The sequence below is a fragment of the Prionailurus bengalensis genome, chromosome B4 (genome assembly GCF_016509475.1).
Source record: "Prionailurus bengalensis isolate Pbe53 chromosome B4, Fcat_Pben_1.1_paternal_pri, whole genome shotgun sequence".
Lineage (NCBI taxonomy): Eukaryota > Metazoa > Chordata > Mammalia > Carnivora > Felidae > Prionailurus > Prionailurus bengalensis.
The window spans coordinates 113,166,354-113,183,780 of record NC_057358.1 but is presented as its reverse complement, the minus strand read 5'-3'; the positions used below and the strand labels follow the sequence as shown (position 1 = coordinate 113,183,780).

Here is a 17,427-nt window from a genome sequence, read left to right as displayed (position 1 = left end):
GCTATCCAGTGCTATTAGGAACATACGTTTGCAATGCGACAGGAGCCCTGAAAAGGAGTACTGGTGTCAGAGAAGACGTTGTGAGGCTTTTGAAGTACAACCTGGGGAATGAGTAGATATTTAATAAGGGGCTGGTTTAGTTGAGTGGTGATGGAGAGGACAATCCAGGCAGAGGGAACTGCATGTGCACAGGTATAGAGAAAATAATCAGGTATGGCTGGTGGCGGGGGGTGGGGAGAAGGCATAAAATGACAACAAGTATTAAGGTGGAACCAGATCATAAAAAGCTTCATATGTGATGCTATTGACAGAGTGATTATATATAATCTTTTTTTTTTAAGTTTGTTTATTTAGTTTTGAGAGACAGAGAGAGATTGAGTGGGGGAGGGGCAGAGAGAGAGAGAGAGAATCCCAGACAGGCTCCATACTGTCAACACAGAGCCCGATGCAGGACTCGAACTCACGAACCATTAAGATCATGACCTGAGCTGAAGTCAGATGCTTAACTGACTGAGGCATCCAGGTACCCTGTGATTATATGTAATCCAAACCAGAACACTTTTGAAAGAAAAAGAGAGATGTTATTAATAATTACTCTGCTGAATGCATAAGCCAAGAATGCCCTTGAAGAGCTGAGACCAATCAGTACCCTAGCTACAGACAAAGGGGTGCGCTGAAGAATGTCAAAGAAGAAAGTGCTGATATATGATGTCTATATTAGACTGATACTAGTGTGATACCAACGTGAAGGCTGGATTAGATTTCTAGACACTGAAAACTAGCATGTAGAAAGAATGTTTTGCCAACGACATGAATCTGAGAGCTCACCTTTTCCTGGATGGCTAAAGATAAAATTGGGTCATGAGACTTTTTTCACCCCATTCGATGTTCAAGAAGTGATGTTGCCTCGTGCTTTTGAGTCTATAGAAACATAAAGTGCTGGTGAGCTGGCTAGTCAGCAAAATGGGGCCTCTTTACCTGATTGTCTTGCTGTTTCATAAAAGTCAAAGAAAAATATTAGAAAGAGGGTTGTGGAGCTGGCGAATCACTACTACACCTTCTTTCTTAGTGGCCCCAGAGCACTAATATTTATGTAGCTGCTGCAGCTGAATCAGTGCCGTGCGGCCCACTGGGTCCCTGCACGGTGCTCGCTGCCATAATGGGTGGATGGGACCATGAAATGGAGGTTGGGAGGGGGGCTTGGGGGCTGCAGGGCACATTAAAACTTCAGTAAAATTACTCTTGTAAAGCAACTGAGCCAGAAGGGAGTGCAGCTGTGTCTGCTTCCTTGTACAATGTCTTCAGAGTCAGTTTAAGCCAGTACCTTTAGGTTTTATTTCTTCCATCTTCTAGACTCTGATTTGTGATTTGAAGTTTTGCCAGTGGAGGAGTCCTGGGTCTTGGAGGCTCTTCTGTTTTGTATTTGCTTTCTGGCTTCCTTCTGTGTTCATGAATGACCAGTTTTCCTAATGCTTCATTTTCACATCTTATTTTACATTTTCCTTTTCCAGCCATACATTTTACAGCATTTCCCCGAGGCAAAATAACGCTAGTCAAATTTTCAATAAAACAGTTTTGTGTATGTATCAACCAGTATAAACAACATTATGGCTCTAGGCACTTAGCCTTTTCGGAAAGAGTGCTGATTCTCTCTTATTTGTATATTTCTTAAATATCCTTGGTACAAAATCTTACTCTAAAAAGTATTCCTTTGATGTAAAGAATCCCCGTGTTCATTCATCTGTATATTAAACAATTATTTGTTGAGTATCCATCATGCTTCTGGCTCTGTCCAAAATCCTGGGCGCACAGTGATTGGAAAGACAAAATCCTTACACTTAAAGAGAGTGCAATTTCTTGGTGGTAAAATGGTGGGGGGGGATCATGGAAGGAAACAGGCTATTTATCTGTAGCAGTCGTTCTGAAAGGGTGGTCTCAGTACCACCGGGACCTTGTTAAAAATGCAAATCATTGAACTCATCCCAAATCTATTCAACCAGAAACTCTGAGTTGGAGCTCAGCAGTGTTTGCTTTAACAAGCCCGATGTTTGACTCTGATGCACACTGAAGTTTGAGAACCTCTGAGCTACAATATAATGAGATATACGTGTTGGGTGGTAGACGAGGATGTGTGGGCTAACTCAGTCTTGTGGCATGAGAAAAAGCTTCTCAACGAAGTTATTTCTAAGTGGAGAGCTGAAGGATTGGTAGGAATTAGCCAGGCAAAGGGGAGGTGGGAGTGGACAGAAATTCAGCCCGAGGGCGGGAGGTACTGAGTCAGTCTAGAGGTGCAAAACAGCAGAGCTTGTTCGGAATTCAGGAGGAATTCAGGGAGGCTGGCAGTGCAAATGGTGGAAGCTGGGGAATTGCTCACATCTCTCATCAAAGGGCAGGCAAAGTCCCACCATCGCATCTGCTGACAATAGTATAGTGAAAACCACAGCGGCTGTCAGAAGCGACAGGTAGGTTTGTCACACCAGGAAGTTCTAGTAAGTCAGACTAAAGCCAGAGGGGTAAAAAATACAATTGGGAGCATGCAGCTAGGGAGCTTCTGTGGTCCAACTATGCAGACTATGCAGGAAGCAGGAAGACTAACCCAGAAAACGTGTGAGCTCAAATCATGACTCCTCAAGAGAATGGTGTCTTTTTGCCTGTTGGGGTTACCTTAACAAAATACCACAAGCTGGGTGGCTTGAACAACGCAAATTAATTTTCTCATAGTTCTAGAGGCCAGAAGTCCAAGAGCAAGGTGTCAGTAGGGTATTTTGTTCTGTTTCATTTGGTTTGGGTGTTTGTTCTTGTTCTTTTAGAGGCTTCTCTCCTTGGTTTGCAGATGGTCACCTTCTCGATGTGTCTTTACATGGTGTTTCCTCTGTGCGTGCGTATCCCGGTGTCCCTTTGTGAATGCCAATTTCTGCTTCTTATAGGGACACCCATTGATATTGGATTAAGGCTCATTTTTGGAGGACCTAGTTCAACCTATAACAGATGGCAATAACAAGCAAGACTCCAGGTTCAGAAGAAATAGAATTAAGACGTGAACCCAGAGGGGTAGTAACGTGTCAAGAGAATTCAGGAGCTTTGCACCCAGAGGTAGGGGTCCAGTTAAGAAGATAACCTGGTTTGTCACAACAGCATACCAAGCCCTTACCTAGGGTTTCTCAAAGCTCCCTAGGCTGAAAAGGGATTGGTTTCATATTTGGGGCATCATGAACTCACAGGTGTGAGAAAATAAAAGGTGATACTATGACAAAGTAAGTGCACAGAGGGATACAAACTAGTTGCCATAGAAAGAAACTATATAGTGAAATGTCACCCGATTTGGAAATCAGAAAAGCTGAATTTGAATGTGAGATTTGTTGCTTGTCTCTCGGTGAAGAAATTCAAGTAACTATTCAGTCTTAGTTTTCTCTTTATAATAAGGGAATCCTACCAATACCCACTTCGCAGGAATACGTTTTACATATGTAAGCTGCTGTCATTAACGTCATACGTAACTTTTTTATTGAGAGTTTTCTATAACAGATATTATTGTAAAGCCTTTAAATGTAAGGTCTTATTTAATTGTAGTCTGTATTTACAGCCATTCAAAGGTATCTGAAATAAATGTTCAAAATAATCCACATAAACAAATATGTTTATCAAAAACCACCTTTCTAAGAAACGGTTTTTCAGTATTACTTAGTTGGGGGCTTTCCAAGTTCAATGTAAGTGATCAGGTTTACCCATGGGAACCTATAAGTGAAATGTTCCATATGGAGAGAAAACCAAACTCTGTGCATGTAGAATTGTCATATTTCAAATAATTCAGTGACATGGAGATTAGATGTCTTGGGGATTAGAAAAAATGATGGTAGGCCAGAGATGACGAAGGGGTTATAACCACTTCATAGAATTATTCGATCTTCTCTGACTAACCCACCTGTATAGTGAGGACGGGTATGTCAGGATGTCAGAGCTAGAAGCCCAGCCAGAAAGGCTGTTCCGCAAAGCTCATCTAGTTTTCTCTGCTTGCTGAGCAATATACCCGTGGTCTGTGATTTCTCAGGTGGGCATATTAACAGGAACAGAAAGAGCGAGTCAGCCATGGATGTCATGTGTCAATGAAACCCAAAAAGCAGTCTGTTCTATCAGACTCCTCCATTTGTTTTACAAAAACTTCAAGGGCACTTTGACATTGATTATTCAAAATATGAGAGAGTCAATAATAATTTCAGTATAGGACTAAAACATGATGTGAACGGAAACTTATTCCGGTTGGTGCTGAGCACACAGAGGGGCTTGCTACTGCCTGTGGGCAAGGGCCAAGGACAACTTGACAGAACTGAAGACATCTGAGCTGGGTTATGAGGCTGAACAGGAAGCATCTGTGTGAGTACATAAGGAGCGAGATTTTAAAAAGAAGATTCTGATGTTCAAATCATGGAGGTTGGAAATCACTGAGGAAGAGCTAAGTCTTTGTGCAGATTCATCACCTCCAAATCATTTTACATTTTACATTTTACTCTGTAACTTTATGTATGCCTTCCATCTTCCTTGCCTCTCCTCCCCTGTGTGGGAAGAGCTAATGAGAGGCAGTACACATCAATAACACAATGGAAGAAGGGAGGACATGGAGGCCAGGGATTCAGCACCCTGACTTTCTCCCTGCCGGTTGCTGCAGACTGGCTGTGTCCCCGTACTAAAGGCCACAACTCTGAGTAACCCCAATCTCTAGATGCTGGTAACGGTTCTCTCCCCTCCTTCTTCAGAGCCTTGATTTTGGGTTTCCTTTCCGCTGTCCACATTTGAGTGAGTAGATATTCCCTTTGTACCAACTTCCCTCAGTGACCTGACTTGGTATATTTACATAACCACACAACTGAGGAAAAAACAAAAGTGCATTCTGCCTGGAGACACCTGTGCAATTACAAAGCCAGGTTGAATTGATTTGATTTTTTTCCCCCTCTGTTCTTTCATTTCTCTGTACCCACTGAAATGAGTGGCTATTTAATGTTACCAAGAATGTACACAATGATTCACAAGTTGCCATTTGAAGGATTGGGAACCATGAGTAGTGGAAATTATTTCATGTCAAATTTTTCTATTACTATACAATAGATTTCATATTTGTAGGTCTTTAAAAGTCCTCAGACATTATCTAATATTAGATATTAGATAGTCCAGTGTGCCTACAATGAGCTCATGAACAAAATCATCCAGAGAGCTCTCTAAAAATATAGAAATATATTTATTTATCTCACCAAGATCTCCTGCATCAGAATCTCTGGGGGCAGCATCTAGACTTTTATTTTATTTTATTTTATTTTATTTTATTTTATTTTATACTTATTTATTTATTTATTTACTTATATTACTCTGAGGTTTTCTGCACTATGATTCTTACCTAAGAGGTGGGAAAACTAAGGACTACAAAGGTTTTGTAACTTGTGCAAGCTCAGATAACAAAACAGGCATAATCAGAATGAGAGCTACTGCCCTTGACTCTCAATTATTGAGAATGAGGGAAATCGGAAGTGGGGAAAATCAACAGAAACTCTGTAGAGAGAGTAATGCCCTAATTTGGAAAAGTATAACACTGAGCCCAAATTAAGGAATACAAGACTGTGTTTCCCAATTCACCAAACGTCCTCCTGTACCTCACACAGCTTTTTAGACTTCTATCATTTTGGTATTGACCTTTCAGTAGAGGTGTTTCTTACAATGAATATGGTAACCAGCAATCACCTGAGCCTATTTACATACTAGGATTGCAATTCCACAGGAAAGACTCAGTGTTCTGATAAGTGATGGAAACAGTCATTTCATAAATCAGAAGATAACCTCGAGCCATTGCTTTGAAGTCTCACTGATATTTTCCAACTCATTTCCTAAGGAGAGAAAACCTGCCAAAACCCTCCACGAAGATAAACAGTATTTGGCTGGTAGAATTCCGGAGTCTGGAGACAATGAATTGATCAAGTATTTTCTACGAGAACATAATACAAAATTGTTCAGTTTATAAAAGAATCTCTTCTACTACAATTCTTTCCAACGATAAGGAATTAATTTATTCTGTCTTCACTGGTGAAGTAAGAATAGAATCAAAAAAGAGAAGTAACCTGCCTATTTCAGTGTAGATGAACTTCTTTGACTCCTGGAATCTCACAGCAGATATTTGCTGACGTTCTCAACAATCTAAAACCAGAGAAGGGAGATTTCCCAATAGCAAAATATGATTTCAGGTTAACCCATTTATCTTATCCTCTGCTATTTTTCTCTTCATCTGTTTAGGTTATTTGAGCGTGGTTGAGAATGTTGAAGAGGCATCCCTGGTATGTTCCAGAACAAGTAGGGAAGTACGACCACTCTACCATTGGTGAGTGTCCTAAGGTCTGCAGTGTCCTTCATTAGTTTTGATTAACCTCACTGCAACCATTTGGGGCTAAAGTTATTCACCTCCACACTGTTTTCTGAGTCTTGAGTTGCAGATTTCTCAGGTACGATGTTCAGGTTCACAAGTATCTTCAAAACTTATCTATACAGATGACTGTAAAAGAAATGTGATGATACACCTTATAAGAACACTAGTTACAGGTGCAATATGCTTTGATTAAAAAAAAATAGACAAATATTATATGGTATTTTAGGTTAATATTTAGCAGCGAACGCTTCTGCATTCTTAGTTATAGGTGTATCTATTTATTTATTTGTTTGTTTGTTGTTGTTTTTTTTTAATTTTTTTTCAACGTTTATTCACCTTTGGGACAGAGAGAGACAGAGCCTGAACGGGGGAGGGGCAGAGAGAGAGGGAGACATAGAATCGGAAACAGGCTCCAGGCTCCGAGCCATCAGCCCAGAGCCTGACGCGGGGCTCGAACTCCCGGACAGCGAGATCGTGACCTGGCTGAAGTCGGACGCTTAACCGACTGCGCCACCCAGGCGCCCCTATTTGTTTGTTTTAATGTGTATTTATTTTGAGAGAGAGAGTGAGCACAAGCGGGGGAGGAGCACAGAGAAAGGGAGAGAGAGATTGCCAAGCAGGCTGCATGCACACAGCCTGACACTGGGCTCAATCTCATGAACTGTGAGATCATGACCTGAGCAGAAATCAAGAGTCAGATGCCTGGGGTGCCTGGTGGCTCAGCTGGTTAAGGCCTGACTGCAGCTCAGGTCATGATATCTTGGTTTATGAGCTTGAGCCCTGCATTGGGCTCTGTACTGATAGCTCGGAGCCTGGAACCTGCTTCTAATTCTGTGTCTCCCTCTCTTTCTATCTCTTCCCAGCTTGTGCGCTCTCTCTCTCTCTCTCTCTCTCTCTCTCTCAAAAAAAAAAAAAAAGAGTACAGTAGGACGCTAAACCGACTGAGCCACCCAGGGTCATATAGTTATAGGGTCATATTTAAAACAGCTTATATATGGTATTAAAAACACCATAGAAACTGGAAATCATTTAATTTAGTGCCAAGACCTTAATTTCTCTTATTTAATTCTCTCGTTCTTTATAGTTCTGAATTCCCATGCCTGTTTGGAATAATCTCAGATTTTCTTAAAGACTTTGATATTCTAAGAAATACCAATTTTAGTCTTATAATAAAAGGATATTTAAGTTCTGAAATCTCATACAGTATACCAGCAGAGGTTAACAAAGTGTTCAAGCCATCAATGCTCTAAAAAACAGAAAACCTGTATACATTAGGATGACAGGTGTCTCTGTCTCTTTTATTTGGGAGTTTTGACCAAAAATTGCCTTACTGGCCACTTGGAGTCACCAGTGCTCTCTCCAAACCTGGGAAACATGTGGCTAAAAGTTTGGGGATTGAGGGGGAGGGGATAAAGAAAGTGTTTTTCCTTAAGTCATAATAACATTGAGAAAGTTAATAGTTTCTGCTGTACGAAACTACAGAAACTTTAGTTTCTACACAGCAACTTAATAGTTTCTGCCTCTTTTACATGGCAAGTTGCCAATCTATGCCATTATTGATCTGTGACAAGTATAACAGGAATGCTTTCAACATTTTAAGATCCCATTCGTAGCCTTTTACCATTTGTCTATTTTCAGATGACAAAACATTTTAAAGTTGCTTTAGAACTCTAAGTTTTAAATGTTTTCCTTTCGTGTGATACCCGAATCCTAATCGTCATTCTATGAATTTGTTTCAAAAGTAACAGTAATCATTAATAAAATATCCGTCACTAGTAATCTGCTTTCTCCGGTGTCTTAGGTTGGGTTTCCTGGGAGCAGAACTGGAGAAAGGAGATCAGCAGAGATATTTAGTTGGGCAAGAGCCTCGCAGAGAAGGAAATGAGGGAAGGGCAGGAGGAGGAGCTAAGCAAGGATGAAGTCTCACCTGGAGACACTTCAGCCTGATCCTACAGGGGAGCTCTGGAGCATTAATTACACCCCACAGTAGAGACACGAGCACCACCATTTCTATCCGTGGTCAGTCTGTCATTGGCTGTGGGTTGTAGAAGGGTGGAGTGGGGAGGACAGAACCTCTCAGGCTAAGTAGTATTGGCTTAAAGGGAGAGATTCTTTGGAGAAGGGGGTAGTTGTGAGCAACTATCATCTCAGAAACTGGGGTATGCTGCCACAGCCAGCAAAATGGATCAGGGTGTGGCTGCATCACCACCATCCACCTAAATGAACAGAACTCTTATTTAGTGGCTTCTGGGCTCATCAAAAGTAACTACCGTATCAGTTCAACAGATTGTCTATGACAGCTGTTTTTCTTCTCCTTAACTTTTTATTAATCAAATGAAAAGAAGAGCCCACCTTTGCATAACAGATGGAGCTAGATTAGATTCCTCCTCCTCGGTGTGGTGCCAAAATAATCTGCAACTTGCCTTTTCTGGGCCTCGTTTTTTTCAGTATGTAAGTAAAATTGTAGCAGTTTTCAAAGGTGCAAGAATTAGCAATCTAGTCTTCTTGAATGGGAAGAGATATTAACATTTGGGGAATTATTGGTTACATAAATGGTTCTGAGATTAGCCTCCACTGCATTCGCACGGCAGAAGTTCAAAGCTACTGGAGCAGGAACAGCTGGCCCAGATGAAGCATGTCCACCATGCAAGACTCATTCTTGGCCCTTTACATTTGAGGTCACTTTTAACCCTCTCAACATATCTGCCAAGTGGAGATTGTGCTCCCCTGTTCCTCTAAGAAGGAAACAAGGCTCAGTAATTTTGAGTGACTGGCCTGAAATTGTTCAGCTGATGGAAGAGCCAAGAGGTGAACACAAGGCTAAAATATTCCCACTAGGATCAGGTGTCTTGCTCTATCTTAGTATTCAGATCAGTAAACTCCCTTCCTAATTTGGATAAGCTGCTTACAATGAGAACATTTTCTCAGTAAATTCTTCTTGGTAACAGTATAGCTTGTCATGTACTTTATTCATTTATATTTTTTTATTTTTTTAAATGCTTATTGATTTTTGAGAGAGAAAGAGAGAGCATGTGCGAGTGGGGGAGGGGCAGAGACAGAGGGAGACACAGAACCCAAAGCAGGCTCCGGCTCCGAACTGTCAGTACAGAGCCCAACGTGGGGCTCGAACTCACAAACTGTGAGATCATGACCTGAGCTGAAGTCAGACGCTTAACCGACTGAGCCACCCAGGCACCTCGTCAAGTACTTTAGCTTATGGTCTCACAGAAAGTGATGGGAAAGGTTATTTCAGATGTTCAAAACGTATTTCTGGGTAATCATTATAGCTCACTGGCCCAATCTAAAATTTCAATTCCTCTCATGTTGTCTTTTTGTAAGACTGTGCAACAGAGCCCTGAAAAATCATACCTTCAGCTACTTAAAGAAGAGAAGGAAGTTGTTTTTATAACTCTTCATCGAAATCTTTCCCTTAGTTTGTTTTACATGGCATTCCCCAGTTCATTGATGATCTCTTTACCTTTTTTTTGAGTTCTCAGTGTCAGGGGCTAAAAACGGGGCCTCATTTTTCTCAATGCATGGGCCCAGCATGATTAAAAGAAAGACTTACTTCATGGGTGCAGTAGCCCCAAGAGAATATGTTTCAAATGCAAACATTGTAGGGGCGCCTGCGGGGGCTCAGTCAGTTAAGCATCTGACTCTCAGAAGGATGAATCTGGGGAAGGGACCTATGCAAGTCCTTTCTCTGTTTGCTAATGCAAATATGTGGTGAGGGAAGGAAGGACACATACATGGACTGGCATGCTAAAGTGAGCCACTCATTGGTTTAAGAGAAAACACAACAAAAGAAAAAGTGTCTAGGGAATTCTTTTCAGTTGCTAGTTATTAAATGTCTTTAACTAAATATTTACTCAGCTACTTACTTTGTGCCAGATACTGGAGTTACATAGGAAATAATAATAACAAAGACGATTTTAATAGCAATGTCAAGGAGATAACCTGCTACATACTAGGCACCAGGCAGTTTCGGGTGCTAAGGTTGTGTTTTCTTTTTAAATTTTTTAATGTTTATTTTTTGAGAAAGGCAGAGAAAGAGAGAGTGAGTGGGGGAAGGGGACAGAGGATCTGAAGCAGAGAGCAGCGAGCCCGACGTGGGACTCAAACTCACAAACCATGAAATCATGACCTGAGCCAGATGCTTAACCAACATGAGCCACGCAGGCATCCCCACTAAAGCTGTGTTTTCAACCAAACAGACCTGACTCCTGCCCTTATGGAAACTCTAGGTATGCGTTAGGCATTTAAAAATGACTTACATGTGAAAATAATTACAGTTATGATAAACGCTACTGAGAAAATCTGGGGGCTCTTTGTGGTTTATGTTGTGGGCTGAATTGTGTCCCTCCAAAGTTCATATTAAACTACCTTAGAATGTGCCTTTATGGATATAAGGTGTATAAAAAGGGAATGAAGTTAAAATAAGGTCATGAGGGTGGGTCCTAATTCAATAGACTGGTATTCTTATCAGGAGAGGAAATTTGGACACAGACTTGCGCAGAGAAAAGACGATGTGAAGACACAGGGAGAAGAGGACCATCTGCACATCAAGGAGAGACGTCTCAGAAGACACAGCCCCCTCTGACACCTTGCTGTTGAACTTGTAGCCTCCAGAACTGTCAGAAAATAAGTCTGTTGTTTAGGCCACCTGATCTCTGGTAGTTTGTTTTGGCTGCCTTAGCAAAGTAATACAGCATGTAACATGGACTTTGTATCTAGTGAGGGATGGCTAAAAGAAAACATTTTTGAGGATGGTTTCTAAATGCCCCAAGAAGAAATCAGTTGTTACCCAGATGTCCAGGGGATTAAAGGGAGTGGGGAAAGGTAGGTAGAATTCCTGGGAGAAGGTGTGGATGGGCAAAGCTCATGAAACAGAAGAAATGATCTGAATCATGGGCGAACTAGGAAAAGACTTAAGGAGGTGGAACAATGAGGAAGAGTGGGGACAGTGTTTAAACAATTATTTGGGCTGGTGCAAGTGGAAGGTGTTGTGCTATGGCAGAAAGTTCCCGTTCCCAGCTCAGCCTTTTGCCAGCTCTAGGAGCCTGAACTTCCTCGTTTATGTGTGTGCATGCCTTCTAAAATATGATAACCAGAGTAAAGGCTTTGTTCTTTGTTCTCTGAGAAGAAAAGAAAGAAGGAAAGAAAGAAAGAAAGAAAGAAAGAAAGAAAGAAAGAAAGAAAGAAAGAAGAAAAAGGGAGAGAGGGAAGGAGGGAAGGAAGGAAGTGAGGGAGGGAAGGAAGGAAGGGAGGAAGGAAAGAAGAAAGAGAGAAGAGAGAAAAAAGCAGAGAGAAGAAGAGAGGGATTAGAAGGAGAGAGGGAAAAGAGGAAGGGATGGGGAGAAAATATGAATTTATTTGAGAGATACGGCTGTACAGTTGGGCACTTTTGAATTACTGACTGAGCATGCAACTTTGCGTGTAAATAGCCATAGCGCCTTATCATTACTTTTACAAGAAAATATTACATCAGAACCAGAAGCTAGGCCTCGTTTTTTGCCATGTGTATTTATCGACACCTAGCGGCAGGATTCTGCATTGTTCTGGCATACTCTTGAAAAATACGTTGTTCACACAATAGAGATTTCAAGTCGTGCTAAAAACCGATGTTTTCACTTATTTGTTCTGCAACTACTTACTGAACCCATCTGAATGTATCCAACGCTGTTTTTGTGTGGGAACTCAACTAAATAGAGTTCTGCATTCTTCTTTAACATATATTATATACAAATTCAACCACGTCAATAGCCACCGTTTATTGAGGACTTACGAAGCACTGGTCTAGGCAGTTTTTGAACATCATCTCTTTTGAACTTGGCAATCAAGTTCAGAGTTATTATCCTTTTCCTCAAATGGGGAAACTGAGGCTTAGAAAGTTAAGCCAATTCACTCAAACTCACACAACAGTTAGTTGAAGAACTGTAGTTAGATCCTAATCTACGGGTTGTAGAGTTCATGTTCATTCCACTCTACCACACGGCATCTGAAACAATTCCTTCATAACTTTACTTATTTATATATATGAAATTCTTTAGTTTATATGTATTTGTACTTGCATTTATATATTTATGTAGGTGTGTATGTGTATTTGTCACCTACTATACGCATGCCGGGGACAGTATTAGATAAGGGTGCATATATTCATTCACAAAATATTTACTGAGTACCTACTACATGCCATGTGTTATGTTGAGTACTGATGGTACAATTATTGGCAAAAAAGATATGGTCCCTGTCTCCAGTGTTCTTAGAGCCCTGTATGGTAGAGGGACAATTACAATTGGGATGTACTTCCTCAGGAATGACAAGTCAAGGGGCACCTGCGTGGCTCAATTGGTTGAGCGTCTGACTTCAGCTCAGGTCATGATCTCACGGTTCGTGAGTTGGAGGCCCACATCGGGCTCGTTGCTGTCAGTCTGTCAGTACAGAGCCTTCTCGGATCCTCTGTCCCCCTCTTTCTCTGCCCCTCCCCGGCTTATGCTCTCCCTTTCTCTCCAAAAGTAAAGAAAACATTAAAAACTTTTTAAAAAAGGAATGACAATCCAAGTGTACATATACATAAGTATCTTAACTGTTCTTAAGATCTCAAAATGGGTTTTCCAAGGATGTGCTACTTCAGCTGAGATCTGAAGAACAAATATAACTTAGACATATGTGTTTTTAGAGGACACAATGGAAGGGGCAAGCAGGCAGACGAGAGGAGTGTTTCAGATAGTGGGGACAGCATGTGCAAATGCCCTATGGCAGAAGAGAGAAGCACACAGTCAGGGAAGAGAGAAAAGAGGGAGCATGCATTCAAATGTGACTGGGGAAACAAAGAAGTAGACAGATAAGAGGAAAGGAACTCGGCACACTTGCCTATCATGCAGTGATGCGATGTATTTTCAGCAACGTCAGGGCACAGGAACTCTCCGTGCGCATCCAGCTACTGCAAAGGGATGCCCCAATGCTGGGGCAAAGGAAAGTTAACATAGACCCAGGGCAAATCTGTGTATGGTCCTTACTGGGGCTGAGGCTGGGCAGTTGGCCATATACTGATGCAATTCCCCTACAACATCTGGGAATGCAAGCAGTGTCTTTCATGGGTGGCTCTATTGCGTGGCACTTTCCATTCTTATCTACGTGATTCCCTCATATCCACTTCCATAAACAGACCCCCAACATCATCACCCCTTTGATCTTTTCCCTCCTTTTTTTAAGTTTATTTATTTACAGAGAGAGAGAGAGAGAGAGAGAGAGAGAGAGAGAGCACAAGTGCATATGCAGGAGAGAGGCAGAGAGAGAGAATCCCCAGCAGCTCCAGTGCAGAGCCCAATGAGGGACTCGAACCCATGAACTGTGAGATCGTGACCTGAGCTGAAATCAAGAGTCAGATGCTTAATCGACTGAGCCATCCTACCCTCTTTGTCTTTGGTCCTCTTCTACTATGTGGGAGGATATTTTTTGCTAACCAAGTACTCCCCCAACGCTAGAAGAAAGAAAAGCCAGATGTCTTTTCTTATGCCACAAAGACACCATTTTTTCCCCTCCACTTTCTGCCTGGTCAGACTGCCCTCCAGGTGCACTGGGCACGACTCCACATGGATGAGAGAGAGGAACATGAAAGCGAATTACTAGTAAAGAGAAAAATAAAGGTCATGAGGTATCTCAAAATATTATCCCGCCACTTCTCCTGGAAAAACTGCTCCCCTGCAAAATGCTATGAAGTTCTCTAGATGTTCGGCTTTCCTATAAAGTGGAAAAGGGTCTTCAGTTTCTTTCTCTAGGACAATAGCATCCCCTTTCAAAGCAATATTAAGATTGTATGAGTGGTATTTTCCACAGGTTCTCCAAGAGTCAGGTGAATGAACCTAAATGCTATCTTTGTGGATGGGTATGTATTTCCCCAGGCCCATTCCTATGGCGGAGAACCTTCTCCCAATGTTGGTTTCCCTCTTAGTTACCTCTGCCTTGTCTTGCAAATCAGAGGCTCTACAGTGGGGTTTGAGATCTGGCCCACAGACAGGCACATGGCACCTCTGTCCAGATCACACCATTATCACCCCACTTGACTCAGTTTACCAATGACTTGGTGCATTAGAGCCAGACTCCTGTGTCCTCCGCAGAAAGCTGTTAATATCCTTGTTCACCTCTCTCGATGAGAATGGTCTTCCTTCTAAATCTTCCTCCACATGACAGTCCACTCCCACCCTAGTGAAGTTGCTCAGCTTGGTCAAATCTGTTTTCCTCCTGTGCCGTGACTCCCCCCATTACATTTTAGATAAGGGTGGGATTCCTGCCAGTAGCTCTTTCCCTCTCACCCAGCAGTCTTCAGCATAGAACAACACTCTGTCCTCTTCTTGCAGGACCTGACACCTTACCCTGACATCATAGCATTGCGTGTTGTGGTCTGCATTGCACTAAGCTATGTCAGAACTTGGAAAGTTCAGGGGCATCTGGGTTGCCCAGTCGGTTAAATGTCCGACCCTTGATTTTGGCTCGGGTCAGGGGTGTGGAGCCTCCTTAAGATTCTCTTTCTCCCTCTCTCTATCTACCGGTCCCCCTCAATTTTTTTTTTTTAGAAAGTTCAGTTTCTGTAACATATGCTTAAAGCAAACTGAAAACTGAAAAAGATGCCCACGAATTATTTCTCTATCACCTACCATAAAGCAGAGATCAGGAGCGAACCAGGATCTTCCTGGATGGTAAAGAGAAGAAAATATAGTGGCATCATTTCTGGTGTCATTATGGGAGTATACTAGGAGAGCCAGGTACCAAGGGGGACGGGTCCACACGTCTAGTAGAAGTTGATTTTCACAAGTGACTTATTCCATCATTGCGAGTTTCTAAAGATACTCTGGTTCCAAAGATTAGAGATGTGTGCCCAAGTTAACTCCAGGGTTTGCTGCAATGAATAGATGTCAGGCCAGGTAAAGACTGATTGTCCTATTTTTCCTTCTTTCTATAATGGAGTACACATGAGATGCCTGGACATCTAGTAGCTATTTTGGAACAGGAGGTGATGTTGAGGATAAAAGTCACATGCAGGTGATGGTAAGGAGAAAGATGGGGAAAGGCCCCATAAGGATAATTTAGCAGAGAGGACTTTACATCTCCGGATTTATTTCACATGAGGAAGCATTCAATTTCTTTCTTGGTAGACAGCTATTATTTCTGGTCTCTGTTTCAAACCATCAATACAATTCTCAACTTATACACCGTGAGGGTGGAAAGTGATCTAATGCTGTGTAGTTGGTATTTACCTATGTGGGTATGGGTGGGAGGTCCCTCGAACTTTTGCAGACAGAACTATGTAGAACCACTTTTCACTCTCAGAAATATATACCTTCCCTTTGGAATCTTACCTTCTAGATTTCCTGACCTCTCTCAACCCCAGGAATCATTGTACTTTCCTTTTTTTAAATTTTTTTAATATTTATTTATTTTTGAGGGAGAAAGAGACAGACTGACAGAATGTGAGCAGGGGAAGGGCAGAGAGATAGAGGGAGACACAGAATCTGAAGCAGGCTCCAGACTCTGAGCTGTCAGCACAGAGCTCGATGTGGGGCTGGAACTCACAAACCATGAGATCATGATCTGAGTCGAAGTCGGAGGCTTAACCGACTGAGCCACCCAGGAGCCCCTGTACTTTCCTGAATATGGTGTTTGCAAGAAGGTGTCTGAATTTCTGCATTACGTACTAGAATTATAGGCTGTTACTTTGTCTATCATTGCCATTTGGAATCTAATTAAGCATTGGAATGTATGCATGTGAACGGTTGTCATGCAATAATTCAAAAGGTAGCCCAGAGAATTTTCTGTGATTGAAAGTTTTTAGGCCAGAAATATTAACCTGAGGAAAGGATAATATGTCTGATACTCAGAAAAATCCCAGCTACCGAAAGCTATTGCTATGTCCCTGTTCCTCCTGTGGACTTGAAAGTTAGCATCTGAAGACCATCGTAGGATTAATACAGGGACTGCAGGGAAGGCGGCAGAGAAGTAGAAATGAGCTCCAGCTGGGCTTACCCTTCTTTCTTTCCTCCTTTAGACTGAATGCCCCACCTTTACTCTGGTAATTGAGAAGTCAATGAGATCTCCTACAGGAGCCACAAAATCCAAAGAAAGTTGTTTCATTCCCTCTGATTTATGGGCCCACGCACATTGGTGATCAGTGAGATTTTTTTCAGATAGAGTGATTTCTCCCGGTTGGGACAGAGCGTGCCCAGTGTTTTCCACGATTGCAGAATTGGTGATGAGCAAGGGGCAATTTCAAGTCTTCAGTTCCAAGTCAGCTGGCACCTCGAAGTGTTGTTACTTGTGTCCTTTCAGAATTCTGTTGGGAATAATTATGTCACTTAAGAGACTAACACTCCGAAGTAATTCATATCCCCTAATAATCTTTTCTGTTAATTAATGAGCACTGACAGCGGTCAAAGAAATAATTAGAAGCATCCTTTTAGGACTGAGAGAATCCCACAAGGCATGTGTAAACAGCTTGCCTTTGTTTTGCCCTCTTTGGCCGTCCATATTTCGTTAATACCCACTTCTCAAGATTAGCCTTGATAACCACTTGTTCTCAAAGACACTGTCCAGGGTCGCTTGGCCTCAGAGTCAAGTGTACTAGTCTAGGTCAATGCAATTCTTCAGCGTAAGAAGTTCTCAATATATCTGTATTTTGTCATCTTCCTTATGAACCACCGTGATGATAGATGCCTGTGAGCTATGGCTGTGGGAGCTAGTCAAACTATTCCCTCAGTCAAAGGAAATTTCTTTCTTCTTTGTTGGACTAAAAATCTGAAGTTTTTCTATCTCCTTGACGTGTAGACGCATAGCGAAACAGTCTGGAAGAATGTAATTTTAGGCTTTCACTGTACATGGAAATGTCTTTTTGACAGCGTTATCCTTACTACTATATTTTGGAGGACTGACAAACACTTCGTATCCTGAGATAGCCCAGAAGGGAACAATTTGGAATGAACAATATGTGGATAGATGGTCTTCGATCAATGTGTCTAAAAAGCAATTCT

General features: G+C 41.8%; 1 long non-coding RNA gene across 1 annotated transcript in view; it reads left to right on the top strand.

The window, feature by feature from the left end:
• LOC122472475 overlaps positions 1-17,427 on the top strand; it is a 398,762-nt gene that overhangs the window by 317,896 nt on the left and 63,439 nt on the right. Inside the window, exon 2 of the long non-coding RNA XR_006294449.1 lies at positions 6,274-6,358. This is a non-coding gene — a long non-coding RNA (uncharacterized LOC122472475). The remainder of the gene's footprint in view (positions 1-6,273; positions 6,359-17,427) is intronic.